Source organism: Wyeomyia smithii, chromosome 2 (genome assembly GCF_029784165.1).
Source record: "Wyeomyia smithii strain HCP4-BCI-WySm-NY-G18 chromosome 2, ASM2978416v1, whole genome shotgun sequence".
NCBI lineage: Eukaryota > Metazoa > Arthropoda > Insecta > Diptera > Culicidae > Wyeomyia > Wyeomyia smithii.
The window spans coordinates 243,267,920-243,282,342 of record NC_073695.1 but is presented as its reverse complement, the minus strand read 5'-3'; the positions used below and the strand labels follow the sequence as shown (position 1 = coordinate 243,282,342).

The 14,423-nt window shown below is 35.6% G+C and overlaps 1 protein-coding gene across 1 annotated transcript in view; it reads left to right on the top strand.

Annotated features, from left to right (window-relative positions):
- The first annotated feature begins 434 nt into the window (after positions 1 to 434).
- LOC129720741 (probable serine/threonine-protein kinase DDB_G0282963) overlaps positions 435 to 14,423 on the top strand; it is a 137,540-nt gene continuing 123,551 nt past the window's right edge. Inside the window, exon 1 of the mRNA XM_055672410.1 lies at positions 435 to 1,458. The gene's annotated coding sequence lies outside the window, so the exon portion shown is untranslated. The remainder of the gene's footprint in view (positions 1,459 to 14,423) is intronic.

Here is a 14,423-nt window from a genome sequence, read left to right as displayed (position 1 = left end):
CATTTATATATATTTTATTTCGACATATTGTCGCAATTTTTCACACTAAATCTAAATTAATATCAATTTCTAGTGTGTTTCAACTGGAGATTCACTCTCCAACCAAAAAAATCAGATATAAAATAACACAAAATGAGAAATTTCCAAAAATGTTCTGAATTCCATACAAAACGCGAAATTTTTCATAACGAGATTTGTTTGTGTGCGTGGATAGACAAAAATGTAGCATACCTTGTAGAACTGTCATCATACTTGGGCCTCTGCATTGCACATTCCAACTAGCCTTCTCATTCACTCATTTAGCTTTGTTCATGGCTCTGCTCTTTCATGAACTTTCCTGTTTATCTCGTTTGCTCGACAAAATGCTCGTTGCACACACACATAAATACTGAAAATGCTGACTGCTTGGCTCATCATCGTTTCGTCTCGTCGTTGCCGTCGTCATTCGAGTACCGACACGCAACGTGTGTAGAGGTAGACAAGCGTACCGTACGGTACTTTTTTTCTCGCTCACTTTGCAGCCGTCTAGTGAACTCGATTTTGTGATTTTCTTCAACGTGCAAATAGGCGTACATATTAATCCCCGTCTGTGCCACTTGTGGTGTTAATTTCTTGTCGAAAGTATCGTCGAACGTGAGTTCGATTCACAGTGATCCCGTGTGAAGTGGAGTTTCCAGCGGAAGTATGATTTCCCAGTGATAAAAATGTGTTTTCGTGAACGTCCATCATCGTCGTTTCTTGTTGGCATGCGAAAGAGAAGAGCTGGCTGCTGGCAGGCGATGAAGTAATTCGTAGGAATTTTGAATATGTGTGGGTAATTGAGGCCGTGCCAGGTGCGTGTTAGTGGTAGTGTGCTCTCGATTTGCCTTTGGATGTAATTTTGGCACATTTCGAACAGTGTGGAGTAGCAACAACAATTAGCGCAATAAGAAAAAAGGGAAGTCCATTATTCTGATCTTTTTGTGTGTGTGTAAAATAGATAACAGAACGAAGTTTGAAAATTGCACAAAACTGATAGATAAAAAATACTACGAGAGTTAGACAAGACAACGGTAGAAAAGAAAAAGAGAAAACACATAGGCCAGTCCGTGCGCGAGAGCGAACAGCAAGACCACCTCTATTGAGCAAGGTTATCGTCATCTAATTTTCATGAATGAATGTTGTGAACGTTGTAAACGATCGTAGCAGTCGTTCAGTGCAAAAACATCCAACCTGCCAACTGACGGCCAGCAACAATAAACGCCTACTGCGGCGGTAGTGTGAGGGAGACGCAGCGCGAGAAAATAACCTGCCAGCATAGGAAGTGAAGTTAAAATATATACATTTTGTATACGTCTTATCTGCGCATTTGATAAGGCTAACCAAAACAACAAGGGGCGGTGTTTGTTATTTTCCATCAATAACAGCAGCACCGATGAGGAACGAATTTCAACACTAGCTGGCGTTCGCTTTGATCTGGTAAGTAGGTTGTTATTTAATTAATTTTCGAAAAAAAATGTAATCAGGTGATGGTGAATAAAAGTGCAGCAAGAAGGTGCAATGGTACTGTTTCGTTTCCTGGGGTATATTTTCCCTATTCCTTTATTGTACTATCTGTATGTGCAACAAAATACATACCATCCACGTCGTGACAAGCTCGAAGTAGTTGGGCATTGTTTCAGGTGCATAACTCAATATGCTTCCGTTGATTGTTTGCGAGCCGAAAGCGGGTTGGAACTGAAAAAAGCACGGCCTCAAAAGGCAACGGGAAGTACTACTGGCACTAATACGACGTGTTTTGAGCAACCTGCCAAGTCGGATGAGGAAAACGCATCTTTCGTCGCTGCAACACTGCGCTCAGCTACGTTTGTGGGCTGTGGCTTTTTTTTCGAAAGGCCGTGACGCTCGACACCATTGGGGCGGATGACGTAACACTCGCTGTGCTGCAGTGAACAGCATTCCGGTGATGCGCTCTTTTCGGTCTATCCGGGGCACTGTTTGATGGAAGATTAGCACAGAGATGCAATCGATAAATGAATAATATATTTTACTTATTTTTGTGCGTTAAACTGCTTTAGAAAATTATAAATGCCCTTTTTGAGAAACATTACTACAATACGTTCTTCAAACTTCGAACAATTAATGGTTTTCGAAAAGGTCACTAAAAATGCGAAAAAAACTTAAAGCATAACGGTCTCATTGTATTTTTATGAAGCGTTTTGATTTTAATTCGTGGTATAATTGTGGTTTTCGATGGCTCTAATATTTAGGCATTCAGGCACAAAATATTACCGATACCCAAGAGGGTGTTATCAATTCCATAGGGGACAGGCTAAAGCATAACTTTGAACCATTCTAAACCGTGCACAGTGGGAAAGTGCGCCCACTCACATTTCACCAGCTTTGCTGTGTACCCTGTCGAAGCAATCCAACTCGAAAGCAATATTTCCTTTCACCAAGACACACGCTGCGGGACAGCGACTGATGGGATTAGCGTCGGTCTTGCCGACCAAAACCGGGGGAGCAAACTGCAAATCAATCGAATGCCGTCCTCACACGGGTTATTTGCTGCTGCTGTTGCGATCGGTGGACGAAGGCGACAAGTCAAAAGCCACTTTCTAACGCATTTGTATCTGTGCTCTGATGTTGTGCAAATAATGTGCAAATTTCCGCTCATCTCGAGCGACCGAAAGGCAAACAAGTTTGTCACGCATTCTGCGAACAAATGATCGAATTGAAAACAACACTTCACATGTTTGTATGGCTGTGTGCCTTTCCTGTTTCTATACCTGGGCAAAAGCGAACGATTCAGCTAGAAGTCAACAATTTATCTTATCGACTGTGGTTACATATCTCAGCAAAAAAAAAACGTAGGAATTCCAAAACATGCACAGGAAATTCCACGTGTTATCGCCTCTCCACATTCTTGGCACTGTAGGCATGGGAACAGCTGCGGTCCAACTAAACATCTGGCATGGTTTTGATTAACCAGACCATTCTGATATGACTCCATTCCTCTGGAACTTTTTTGAAGCTATCCGACTTAGGACGTATTGATCAGACAGACGCTCTGCCATGTCGTACTAAAATTGTCAGACCGTATTATGTTCAGAATAACTCTGCCTTCGGTAATATTAATAAAAAAAATACGAATATGACAAAATCAGCAAAAGCAGAGAAATGATGATGACAGGACGTATAATATTGCAATTCTTGAGCTGGAAAGAACACAGTTGGAGCTCAAACTCAATTGGAACGACCATCTGAAGTATACAATCTCAAAAGCAAACAATCCAGAGGAACACCTCTAGGATTCCTTACATTGGAATCGTAGGTGTTCTTTATAGAGAATTTTGAAAAAAGAATCCTCAAGACCGCTCTGTCTAGGGGATTAGGAGTCATGAATAAAAACTATGCAATGAGAATCCATTGGATTCGAAACTCTCCACTCTTATTCCTTTCTTTCACATCACTGTTACAGTGGATAGTCTATATCACACGCTATGTTTGAAGAAGGTTTTTATACAAAGTCAATGTACCTAAAATGTTTCTCCGTAGGATCATAGTTTTAGCCCTCTAGTTTCAAAATATGAACACCCGAAAATATTTCATCGGTGAAAATTTGTTTTTTCCTCGATTTTTCATTTTATATTTAACAAAATTACACATTTTGATTTTTAAAAAAAATCTAGGAACTAGGTATCAAATATCTGAGTACAACATTTTTTTCCGCTTAAAATTACTGAAATTTTCGTGTAAAAACATCCTTTTTACGTTAATCCAGCTTAAAATGAGATCAAAAACACTTCATTTAGTTATGTTTATTTTTCATCTTTTTTTTCGGCTCAATATTGAAAACCAAGTCTTCCGATGCGCATAAATTTTATTTAGTGTGCGTAGCAATTGCCATGGTGATAAAACAATTTAAAAAAAAAAAAATTTCAACTGCATATTAGGCTTTTCACTCAGTTGAATAGCAATACTCAAAATGTATGGTCACGAAGAAAACCGCGAAAAAGTGTGCATTTTGTGCTTCAAAACGGCCAAACAACTTGAACGCGTTGAACAAAGTCTGAAGCAGGTCAAACAAAGACTTTTCAACAAATTATACTAAAATTATATCATCTATTTTAAAGTGTTTTGTGGCAGTTGCTACAATATGGGGTACAGGTTTTCTAAAGGTAATTTCATGATAATTAACTGTCTTGAATTTTGTTTTTTTTTATAAATTCTCGTTAGGTTTGTCCTTCAAAAATATGACGGACACCAAAATTTCACATCCCGAAATTTCATGAGCCAGAGTTCTGCAAGCGATCATATGATCGAAATACTCAGAGCAAACGACCGAAGCTCTTCACAAGGAAATTTATGAAATGCAAGAAGACTATTTGAACTACAAACCTAAAATATGTGCTGCTGTTTCAGCATACGACATTAGTCACATTCTAAAGTTCATTTTTTTGCTGTATCAATATATTTCAGCTTCTATCATTTTATGTTTGAGCTATTATTATTACAGTTAAACCTGTTTTTGTGCGAGAGATAGAAACCGCACAAAAAAATCATTTGAAACTTCACAATAAAACAATGTTTCTGCAACATTATGAAAAAATCACTTTTTTATGCGGTGAACAGGGACCACATAAAAAATCTCATTTAAAAACGAACCCGAAACTTGATGATTCTGATTCTGAATATCTATAAGAACATGTTTTAAAACATCTAGTTGATTAACGTAACTTTTTTAAACATAGTATTTTTTCTAACCGCTGTACTTCGTAGGCTAAAAATACAGGGATTTTCCTACGTAAAACTTGCTCGAATAGCAAATTGCTGACGCAATGCTTATGTAATGCGTTGAAATTCATTTCAAGGATCGAAAAAAATCGTATCGGATGTGGTCCTTTTTCATATACCGCACAAAAAAAATCGCACAAAAACAGTCGCACAAATAAAAAAAAACGCAGACGAAAAGTCGCACAAAATAAATTTCGCACAAAAACAAATTTAACTGCAAAGGTTTTTAAGTGTAATGAAGGATAAAACTGATCTAGTTGGGTAAATAATGTTTTTAATTACAAGCTACATATCCGAAAAGGACTTACTATTCACCACATTATAAATAACTATTTTTAAATGTAATAATACAAATACTTGCTTACTTTGATGATGAAAAGTCTTCAAATCGTTTTATCACCATGGCAATTGCTACGCACACTAAATAACATTTATGCGCATCGGAAGACTTGGTTTTCAATATTGAGCCGTAAAAGATGAAGAATAAACAATATTAAATGAAGTGTTTTTGATCTCATTTTAAGCTGGATTAACGTAGAAAGAATGTTTTTACACGAAAATCTCAGTAATTTTAAGCGAAAAAAAAAGTTGTATTCTGATTTTGAATACCTGGTTCCCAGATTTTTTCAAAAATCAGAATGTGTAATTTTGGTAAATATAAAATGAAAATTGAGGAAAAAACAAATTTTCACCGATGAAATATTTTCGGGTATTCATATTTTGAAACTAGAGGGCTGAAACTATGACCCTACGGAGAAACATTTTAGGTACATTGACTTTGTATAATAACCTTCTCTAAACATAGCGTGTATCACGTTGGAGAGGCAAACAATCGAGAATGCAAGTGATGATCCTGTACACTTTTAGGTCATCCGCAAACAACTTCTCGAAGGATGATATGCGTGGACACAAATCATCAACGAATAATACGAAGATCAGTGACCCCAGAACACTGCCTAGTGGAACATCCGAGGTGATGAAAAAGACTCCAAACAAGTTGAATGTAACTTCACGAAAGCGCATCTATTGGTTGAGTACGAACGGATCCATTCAACCAGTAACTAGCGAATGCTTTGGCAAAGTCAATGTAGGTGGAGTCAACTTGATTGCGTGTTAGTGAAATTCCGAAAGCAAGGGTCCAAGGCTTGTAGCGAGTCATTTTTTAGTGACTTTAACACTATTTTGAACCTAGTCACTAAAAAATCACTATTCACGTTAAAAAGTAGCTAAAGTCACTATTTCCCGACAAAATAATCAATAAAGTCACTTTTTTAGCTTCAAATGAGTAAATTAACTATTGTTGTTTTGCAACATACTTGAGAAAGCTTGCTTTTCATTTACTGAATATTTGGACAGTTTGTTCCATAAGGTCCTTTAGTAAACTTTTCCATCATAGAAGATTCATGCCCCGCAATGTTTTCGAATCTCATTGAAGTGAACAGTGCAGAATAGTTAGGAACGAATTGTCTAAGAGCTGCAAAGGAATGTAGAGGTTCATTCTATAAGCTACTCGCGTCTCTAATCAGTGTTGTGCGTGAAATTACGTAAGTAGTTTGATTTCTTTGTCTAAAATCAACTGTTCCCCCTGATTCAAGAGGATTAAAAAATTTCGTGTTTATATTATGCATAGTCGTGTTTGGCTCTCAATTCCCGTTCCCCGGATACCATTTCGAAATTTCATAATGATATATCCCGTTCTACGCATATTAGTCCCATGCTCCAGATCAAGCAAACGAGAAAAACGATTTCAAAGTTTTACAATACTTTTGCGCATTGCGCCAACATGACAACTGCAATAATGGGTACTGTTGTACGTACCGAAGAAACTAGTCTGTTCAATTTTCTAGGAATCACAGTTGGAGACAGTCAAGTTCAGTAGGCTGTCCCAAAAAAAAACAATGTTGAAAAAGTCAAGGTGCTCAGCCCTTAGTTGAAAGATAATGTTATTTATACCATTTTTGTAGATCATTTTGACTTTCTAAAAGGTCTTTTTCAGGTTGTCCAAACAAAACCACTCTGCACTTTTTTCAAATCTGTTCGATTCCTAAATTTTTCCATATATTTTTTTATTGTTGTGGGGTGGTTTTTGAATATTTTGCATGGTTTGGTTCAGCATCGCATTTCATTATTCGACTCACAGAGCCCACTGAACATCACGAAAAAGTGAATTTTCCTTATAATTTTCAGATAAAACCCTTCAAACAACATAAAATTTATTTTTGATCAAGAACTGAAATTTTTACTGCAAAGTGGAATTCAAGACGAAAATATAAATGAAACAAGATCCTTGATATCTTATCGGGGGGCTGAGTTATCGACGTTTTTACATGTGATGGAAAACTATGCATTTTGTCAAAAATGCCACTAAAGCTCAATAGCTCCATTGCACAGTGTTTTATTTTGCCGTTTGTGCATATTTATATAATTTACTAAATAGTGAATAAAATGTTGAATATAGCCATGAGGTATGTTTGAAGAAGTTTCAGGATATTCAAAAATGCATCTTTTAATGTAGAAAGATGGGTGATCAATCCACCAATGAGTGATATAACAAATTTACCTTTCATCCAGAATAAGATAGACGCAAGGTGTCTTCGACAATGTTTTAGGTTATCTTAAAACAAGAAACTTTACAGAGGAAATCATGTTTCTATCTCCTACATATTACGTGCAACATTGAGTTTTCTGTTAGAAGGCACTAAAAATCACAATTTTCGTTCTAACTTTTTTCGCAGATTTTTCCAAATTTTGAAACCTTCTACTAAGTTATCAGCCATCCAAAAATGTATTTGTTTTCTGAAAATTGTTACTTTTTATCTCCCAAAATAAAACAGTTATTTAACATATTTGTTAAAATGCATAGTTTTCCATCACATAGAAAAAGGCTAATATCTCAGCTCCCCGATAAGATATTAAGCATCTTTTTTCATGTAAATTTTCGTGGTAGGTCCGCTTTGCAATGAAAATTTCAGTTCTTACTCAATTTTTTTTATATGTGTTTTGAAGGGTTTTATCTAAAAATTATTAGAAAAATAAATTTTTTGTGATGTTTTAATGGGCTCTGGGAGTCAAAAAACTGAATACAATGCTGAACCAAACCAGGCGAAATATTCAAAAACAACCCCACAAAAATAAAAAAATGTACGAAAAAATGTAGGAACCGGAAAGAATTGAAAAAAGTGCAAAAAAGTGGGTTTTTAGCTTTAAAAAGTCATTTTTTGATTAATGTTTGGGCAACCTGAAAACATTTTTTTAGAAAGTCGAAATGTTCTACAAAAATGCTATAAATAACATTATCTTTCAATTTAGGGCTGAGCACCTTGATTTTTTTCAACATCGATTTTTTGGGACACCCTAATGTTCAGTCAATTGAGTAAGTATTAGATGACCTATCATTTGAAAGGGATGTGGTTTTTGAAGATTGCACATTCCTATCATATTTAGGCGATGTTAAGCTTTGAGTGACGCATTTAATGATCAAGCAAAAAGATTCCTTGTACCGAATTTCTGTAGATTCGAAATGCAGCCAGTAAGGAGAACTCTATAGTGCAGCTCTTTTCAATTAGTTAATTTACAAATTAGTGTTGAGTGAGACGAATTTGATTAGAAAATATCATGTGGAACAAATATGCGTGGAAAATCATCGATGTTTTTGCAGATTTTCGGAACAAACAATATTAGTTTTTTTTTTAAATTCAAAAATATACATGAAAATTGACTCGTTTGTGATAAAACGAAAATCGACTAGAAGTAACATGGGACAACTATGTGTAGAACGGCAGATATGTGAATATCACCCATTTAATTTCTGATCATTTTTGTTATTGAAAGTAGCACGCACGGATTCCCAGATTTCTGGATAACCGCTTTAACCTGTCCCAAGTTGGAGATTTTGTAATCAGCAAACTTTGACATCATGTTCGACTAGACAAAAAGTGGTCTAAAGCGTTTCGAAGACACGCGGGAAAACATTTTTTCCGAAACTTCCGTTTTATAATAAACAGCATTGACTTTGGCGTTTTTGTAGATGAAAATCAGTGGAAGCTTACTTTGCTTGCAACTTGCTCCCGAAACTATCACTAAAACTGTACCCTGGAATCGAGAAACACTCCTTTGGAACTCTGAAATATTGTCTCCTGCTGCTGCCCACAATCGATTGTTTTGTGTAGTAGCCACACTCCAGGAAAAATAGTTTCTCATCAGAAACAATGAACTCATGAACAGCGAGGCGTAAAATTATTATAATCTCTCTATCGAGCCTCTTTATCTGGAAGAATCGGAACGTTAGATGTCAAAATATTGCGGACAGATCCAATAGATATTAGACTGGGACACGGTTATATGAGAAAAAAGCGATGGTGTTATTTTTTCGCTCCCATGCAATTTTTTGTGTTCCTTATGGGTCCTATAACAACTGTGTAACTTTTCAGATCGATCGGTGGAACTATATTTTTGCGCCCGATTTTTAAAGTTTCCATACGATTTTATATGGGAAAAACCACTTTTTTGAAACTTTTTCTATAGAGATGTCCAGTTGACTCCTAAAAATATATCAATACATGATATTTATAGGAAATTTTCCTATTCTGAAGACCGCAAGGCGCTACCTTGCTTGTGGAAAAAGATATTCACCCCAGACTGATTGAATATCTGTCGAACGGCTCACCTTTGAATTTTACTAGTACAGGGTGACCACTCTATCGGAAAAAAACGGGAAAAGCGAGAAAAAATCGGGAATTTCAAATCGTCGGGGGAAAAAGACGGGAAAACCGGGAAATTAGGCTTCACGCCGGAAAAATCAAGATCCTGCATGCCTGCGGTGAAATCCTGTATATTTTTGCATGATGACCTAATAGGCATAATTCTGCCAGTTATGGAAATGCTGGTTGTTAACTTCAGCCAAAGTCAGCAGCGGCTTCGTAGTTCTCGTAGCGTTGAATAAAATCAAGCTTGATCAGACAAATAAACATGTTTTGCTGTTCCGTAACATATTTTGTCAGGAAAATGGTCGTACGTTCTCATCTTGCATATCCAAGCCCCTTCTTATGTGCACAAAGACTACTCAGGTTTAAACCAGCTGGAAAAAAAATTTGATTGCCCAAAGCATCGTAAACGACACAATCAGCGTCGCGGAAGGCGCATTGAAAGTTCTTGTGAATACTGTTCAACATTGGAGTCCGACCAAAAGTCAGATAGGACTGGAATCTTCAGGGTGGCCACTCAATCAGGAAAACGGGAAATGCGGGAAAAAGTCGGGAATTGAATTACATCGGGAAAAATGCGGTAAAAAGTCGGAATTTTTTTTTATTTAATCGGGATTTTGTTACCAGGATTTTTTCAAAGAATTGTGTATGATGCAATAACAAATGATGGAGAAGTTGTAAGTGCAGGACTTCAAGTTGGTCCCTTAAAAGTCACATTTTTCTTCAGCAGTCAATTTTTCAACCAAAAAGTCACTAAACTTACTTTTTTTGACCCGCTGACCAGCTGACTACTTTTATCAGTACTGCTTTTCAAATTAAATAAATGTTGACACCAAATGTCTTAGAATAGCTTAAAACGTCGAAATCTGTTGTTATCTAAAAAAATTGAATGGCCTCTGTGGTACATCTCAAGATGGTAAAGCGAATTGAAACCGAGGTAGAAAATCGGTCCGGAGTCTGGGAATGGAGGTTGCCAGTATATCGAGAAAACATTTTTAGTGAGAGAATCAATCATTAATTCTCATAGGTACAATAGAAACTTTCATTTTCTAAGAGCAATATAAAATAAGTTTCACTGTAAAATCTTACTAACATCACTAGTTATTAGTAGTTAATTGAATAAACAAATTGAGGATAAAAAAGTGGCACACAGTTCTGATTCACCAGTTTCTCAAATAGATTTTTATTTCAGCTAGTCGTTTTGAAGGAATATTTGGCGAACTCTAGCGAAACTAGCTACTATTTCCGCTTAGAAACTCAATGCTGGTGGGATTTTGGGTTAGGGACGAACTTGCTGCGGAGCAAGTAATTGAAAAAACATTACAAACTTGCCACAAAATAGAGCAAACATTATTTTGGAATTTTTTGAAAAACTAATTTTTGTACATTTTTCAAATTCGTATTTTTCTTTAAATCACACAATTTGACTGTAAAAAAACTATTTTTGATGTAAATACAATCAGAAAATCAAATCAGAAAACAGCATAATCGTTTATTTATTTTATTTGTTGTTGCATACGACTTTTTACATGCTTTTTGTTTTGCAACTGATTTTAGGGTACGATGCTGGCCTAACTAGTCAGTCGTCGTAGGTTCGTGTCTCGGCTCGAAAAAGACTGTTAGTGTCTGCAGGATTGTATTTAAAAAATTGATTGAAGATATCAAAAAGCTTATTTTTTTAATTCTAAGTTGCCAAATGTTACAACGTTGATTATTTGAACACGAATTTGTTTCCTTTTCAACGGTTCTGCAAGACATGTTCGTGCAGTAAAAGACTTTTAATTTGAAAAACAATGATTTAAGATCTTTTTTCTGATTCCCAGGTTATTTTTTAAGTTTCGAAATCACTTATTTTGAAATGTTAGTACCCAATATCATTTTTTTATCAGCTTGATCATTTTGAGCGTTGGATGTAAACAAGTTGAAGATCAACATCTTGCAGATGACCAGAGAGATGCAACTTTGTTGGACTAGCAAATCAAAATGCTGAAAATGTTGTGAATTCACTTGTGAAAAGTTTTGAATCTATGCAACGCGTGATGAACGAAATACAGGTAAAGCGCAGTATTTTTCCTGAACGTAAAATAACATTATCTTTAATTTGAGAAAAAAAAAACACAAATCCATGTCACAAGTTTTGTTCCCTAAATAATCAATTCAATCAAAATATTTTTTACTTTTAGGTTAAGTAGTTTTATGTTCACCCTTAACTTCCCAGGACTTTTTCCAATGATTTGAACAACGAGAAAAAAAAATGTACGCGAAGTGCTGTTTTGTTTGTTGTTCTCCTAATAGGTTGTTATGCGTTGAATAAAATCGGTGCTTATATCATATTTTAAGAAGACAGATAGATAAACATAATGAATGCACGAAATAGCTAACACGATTATTGACTGCTTAATGGAAGAAATAGCTAACACGATTATTGACTGCTTAATGGAAGATTTGCCAATTAGAGAATATCGCAAAAATTATATTTAACCTGTATAAAGGCAAAAGTTGCATTTTATGCAACTAATCAACTGTTTGTGTAGAATGTCCCGAGCAAATTCGGAAAAAGTGATATGCGCTATTACTTCCAATTTTAAGGGTCCAACCGTCGATAGAACATAACCTAGTTACCATTTTTGACAATCGGGAATTTCTTGCAATCATGCGGGAAAAAGTCGGGAAAAATGCGGGAACTCGAAAATGTAAAATGAGTGGCCACCCTGAATCATCAAAGCTCGATTTCATATCGGACCAAGTCGGAACGGACCTACCCAGGTTCTACTTCTGAGGTCGGAAAAAGTCCGGTTGAAAAATAAACCTTGATTTTTAATATGATTTTAACCACAAGCAGGACATTTATATTGTAGGTGTTTTGATTTGCATTTTTATGAAAGAGCATTATTTTTGCATTTCAAGTGACATATCTAAAAGAGAATGTGTATCAAAAATTTCCACAAACTCTATACGTCTTTTTGCGTTTTTTTTTTTGCAGAATTAAAATAAGTTGTTTTTTTATTCTGTGTTCGTCCTATTGACTTGAAGAGCTGTTTGTAAAATATTCCTCATTTTTTTCTATAGCAAAACCAAACATCAGCTACGCAAAAAGAAGGAAAATTATTTCAGAGCTTTTGAATTAAAATGTCATGTCAGATATTTAGAAAAAAGTATTTTTTTTAAATCGTAAATGTGGTATTTTGCCCTAAAAATTTGAAACGTAACGATTTCCAATTAGATTTAACAATGGGACATATCAATTAGTCTGCATTTCAATGCAAAATAAATTAAAAAACATAAGCATTTTTTGATTTGGAAGAAATTTTCAAGACGATTTTGTTAGTATGTGATGTATACTGTTTTGAAAAAGGAGCTCATATTCATTAAATTCCTGAAAAACTGTCATGATTTTGTTCAGAAATACATACAAATTGCGTTTTATACAGTTGTTGCTGTGATTTTTCACTCGTTTCTTTTGTGGATTTCGGAATTTCCATGGTTTGCATGCAAATTACCAGAAAAAGTAACACCATTCTCTGATTGATTTGATTTTTTTTTTTCAAATTGTTTATTCAAAGTGTCGGTTGAATTTATTTTACGGGTCTGAGAAATCTCTCATACATGCCATTGGGCCCAGCTCAAAAGTCCCAGGGTCGAAGTTTTCGAGAAAAAAATTGGTTCGAAATAACAGACCTCGAAGTTTTGTGGATTTCTAAGATATTTGTCATAAAAAAAAAATGATTATGACAATTTCATGTGCATATTTTTATTTGTCACTCTGAGGCTCTTCTTCCCAAAGTCTGAGATCAAATTTTGCATGAGAACTTTTTTCGAGGAAAAATAACTTCTAAGCCCTAACGCAAAACGAAGTGCGATGGCTTAATTTATTTACACCCTTATTCAGAAGCATTGTAAGCTCAAGAGCAGGTTGACAGAGAGTAAAAGCAGAAGGAATCAAAAAAGCACGAGAAGGCGAAGATTGTCAACGACTTGGAAATAAAAAGAGTGAAAATTGGGCACGAGGTCTCTATGAAGATACTTGCTAAAGTCGCCAACAACTAAAAGCAGAGAAGGAGAAATATTTTTCATTGTTTCATGTCACTATTTTTGCAAGGACATAAATAAACATGTGAAAATTGATGTTTATCTCATAGTTTTTTTTTTAATTAAAACACCGGGAAATTTTGATTAATTTCATCGGGAAAACCGGGAAAAAACCGGGAAATCGAAAATCGATTTTGAGTGGCCACCCTGTAACTAGCAACACTGCTGCAGCATGCTGCTGTTGCAAATTCAATCATGCGGTAAGAAATGATATCGTGTAAAATTTATCTTGGAGGCTTCTCCGAAAAAACTATGAGCAACAAATTACACTTTGCTAACTTACACGCGAAATTATCTCTCATCCTTAAGCAAGTTTGCAATAGCAACATCAGGGGCGACTTGTCCATAGGTGCAACCTGTGCATTGTACATGGGGACGTCAGGCAAAAAATATGTTTCAGACGCAAATTTATATCAATATTTTATTGGTTTTTAGTTTCACTTTCAAATAGTAACGACTAGAATAACTTGCGTGATTACGCGGACATGATTGTGATTACTTCCTCAAATTGCGATTTTCAGAATTGGTAGTTGAACAGGTAGATTCAAAAGCCACGAGTCGCCCCTGAGCAACATGCTGTAGCAGTGTTGCTGGAAAAAATCAATGATGAGCGTCGTCAGACATTCAATCAGTTTGGGGTGAATAACTTTTTCTACAAGCATCGTAGCGCCGTACGGTCTTCAAGAGAGTTTTTCCAGGAAAATTTCCTACAAATATCATGTATCGAGAAATATATTTTTAGGAGCCAACTGGACAGAGAATAAGTTTTGAAAAAGTGGATTTTCGAAAATATAAAATTTCAAATGAAATTTAATCCATTTATGGTTTACGAAAAATTTTAAAACTCTGTTTTGT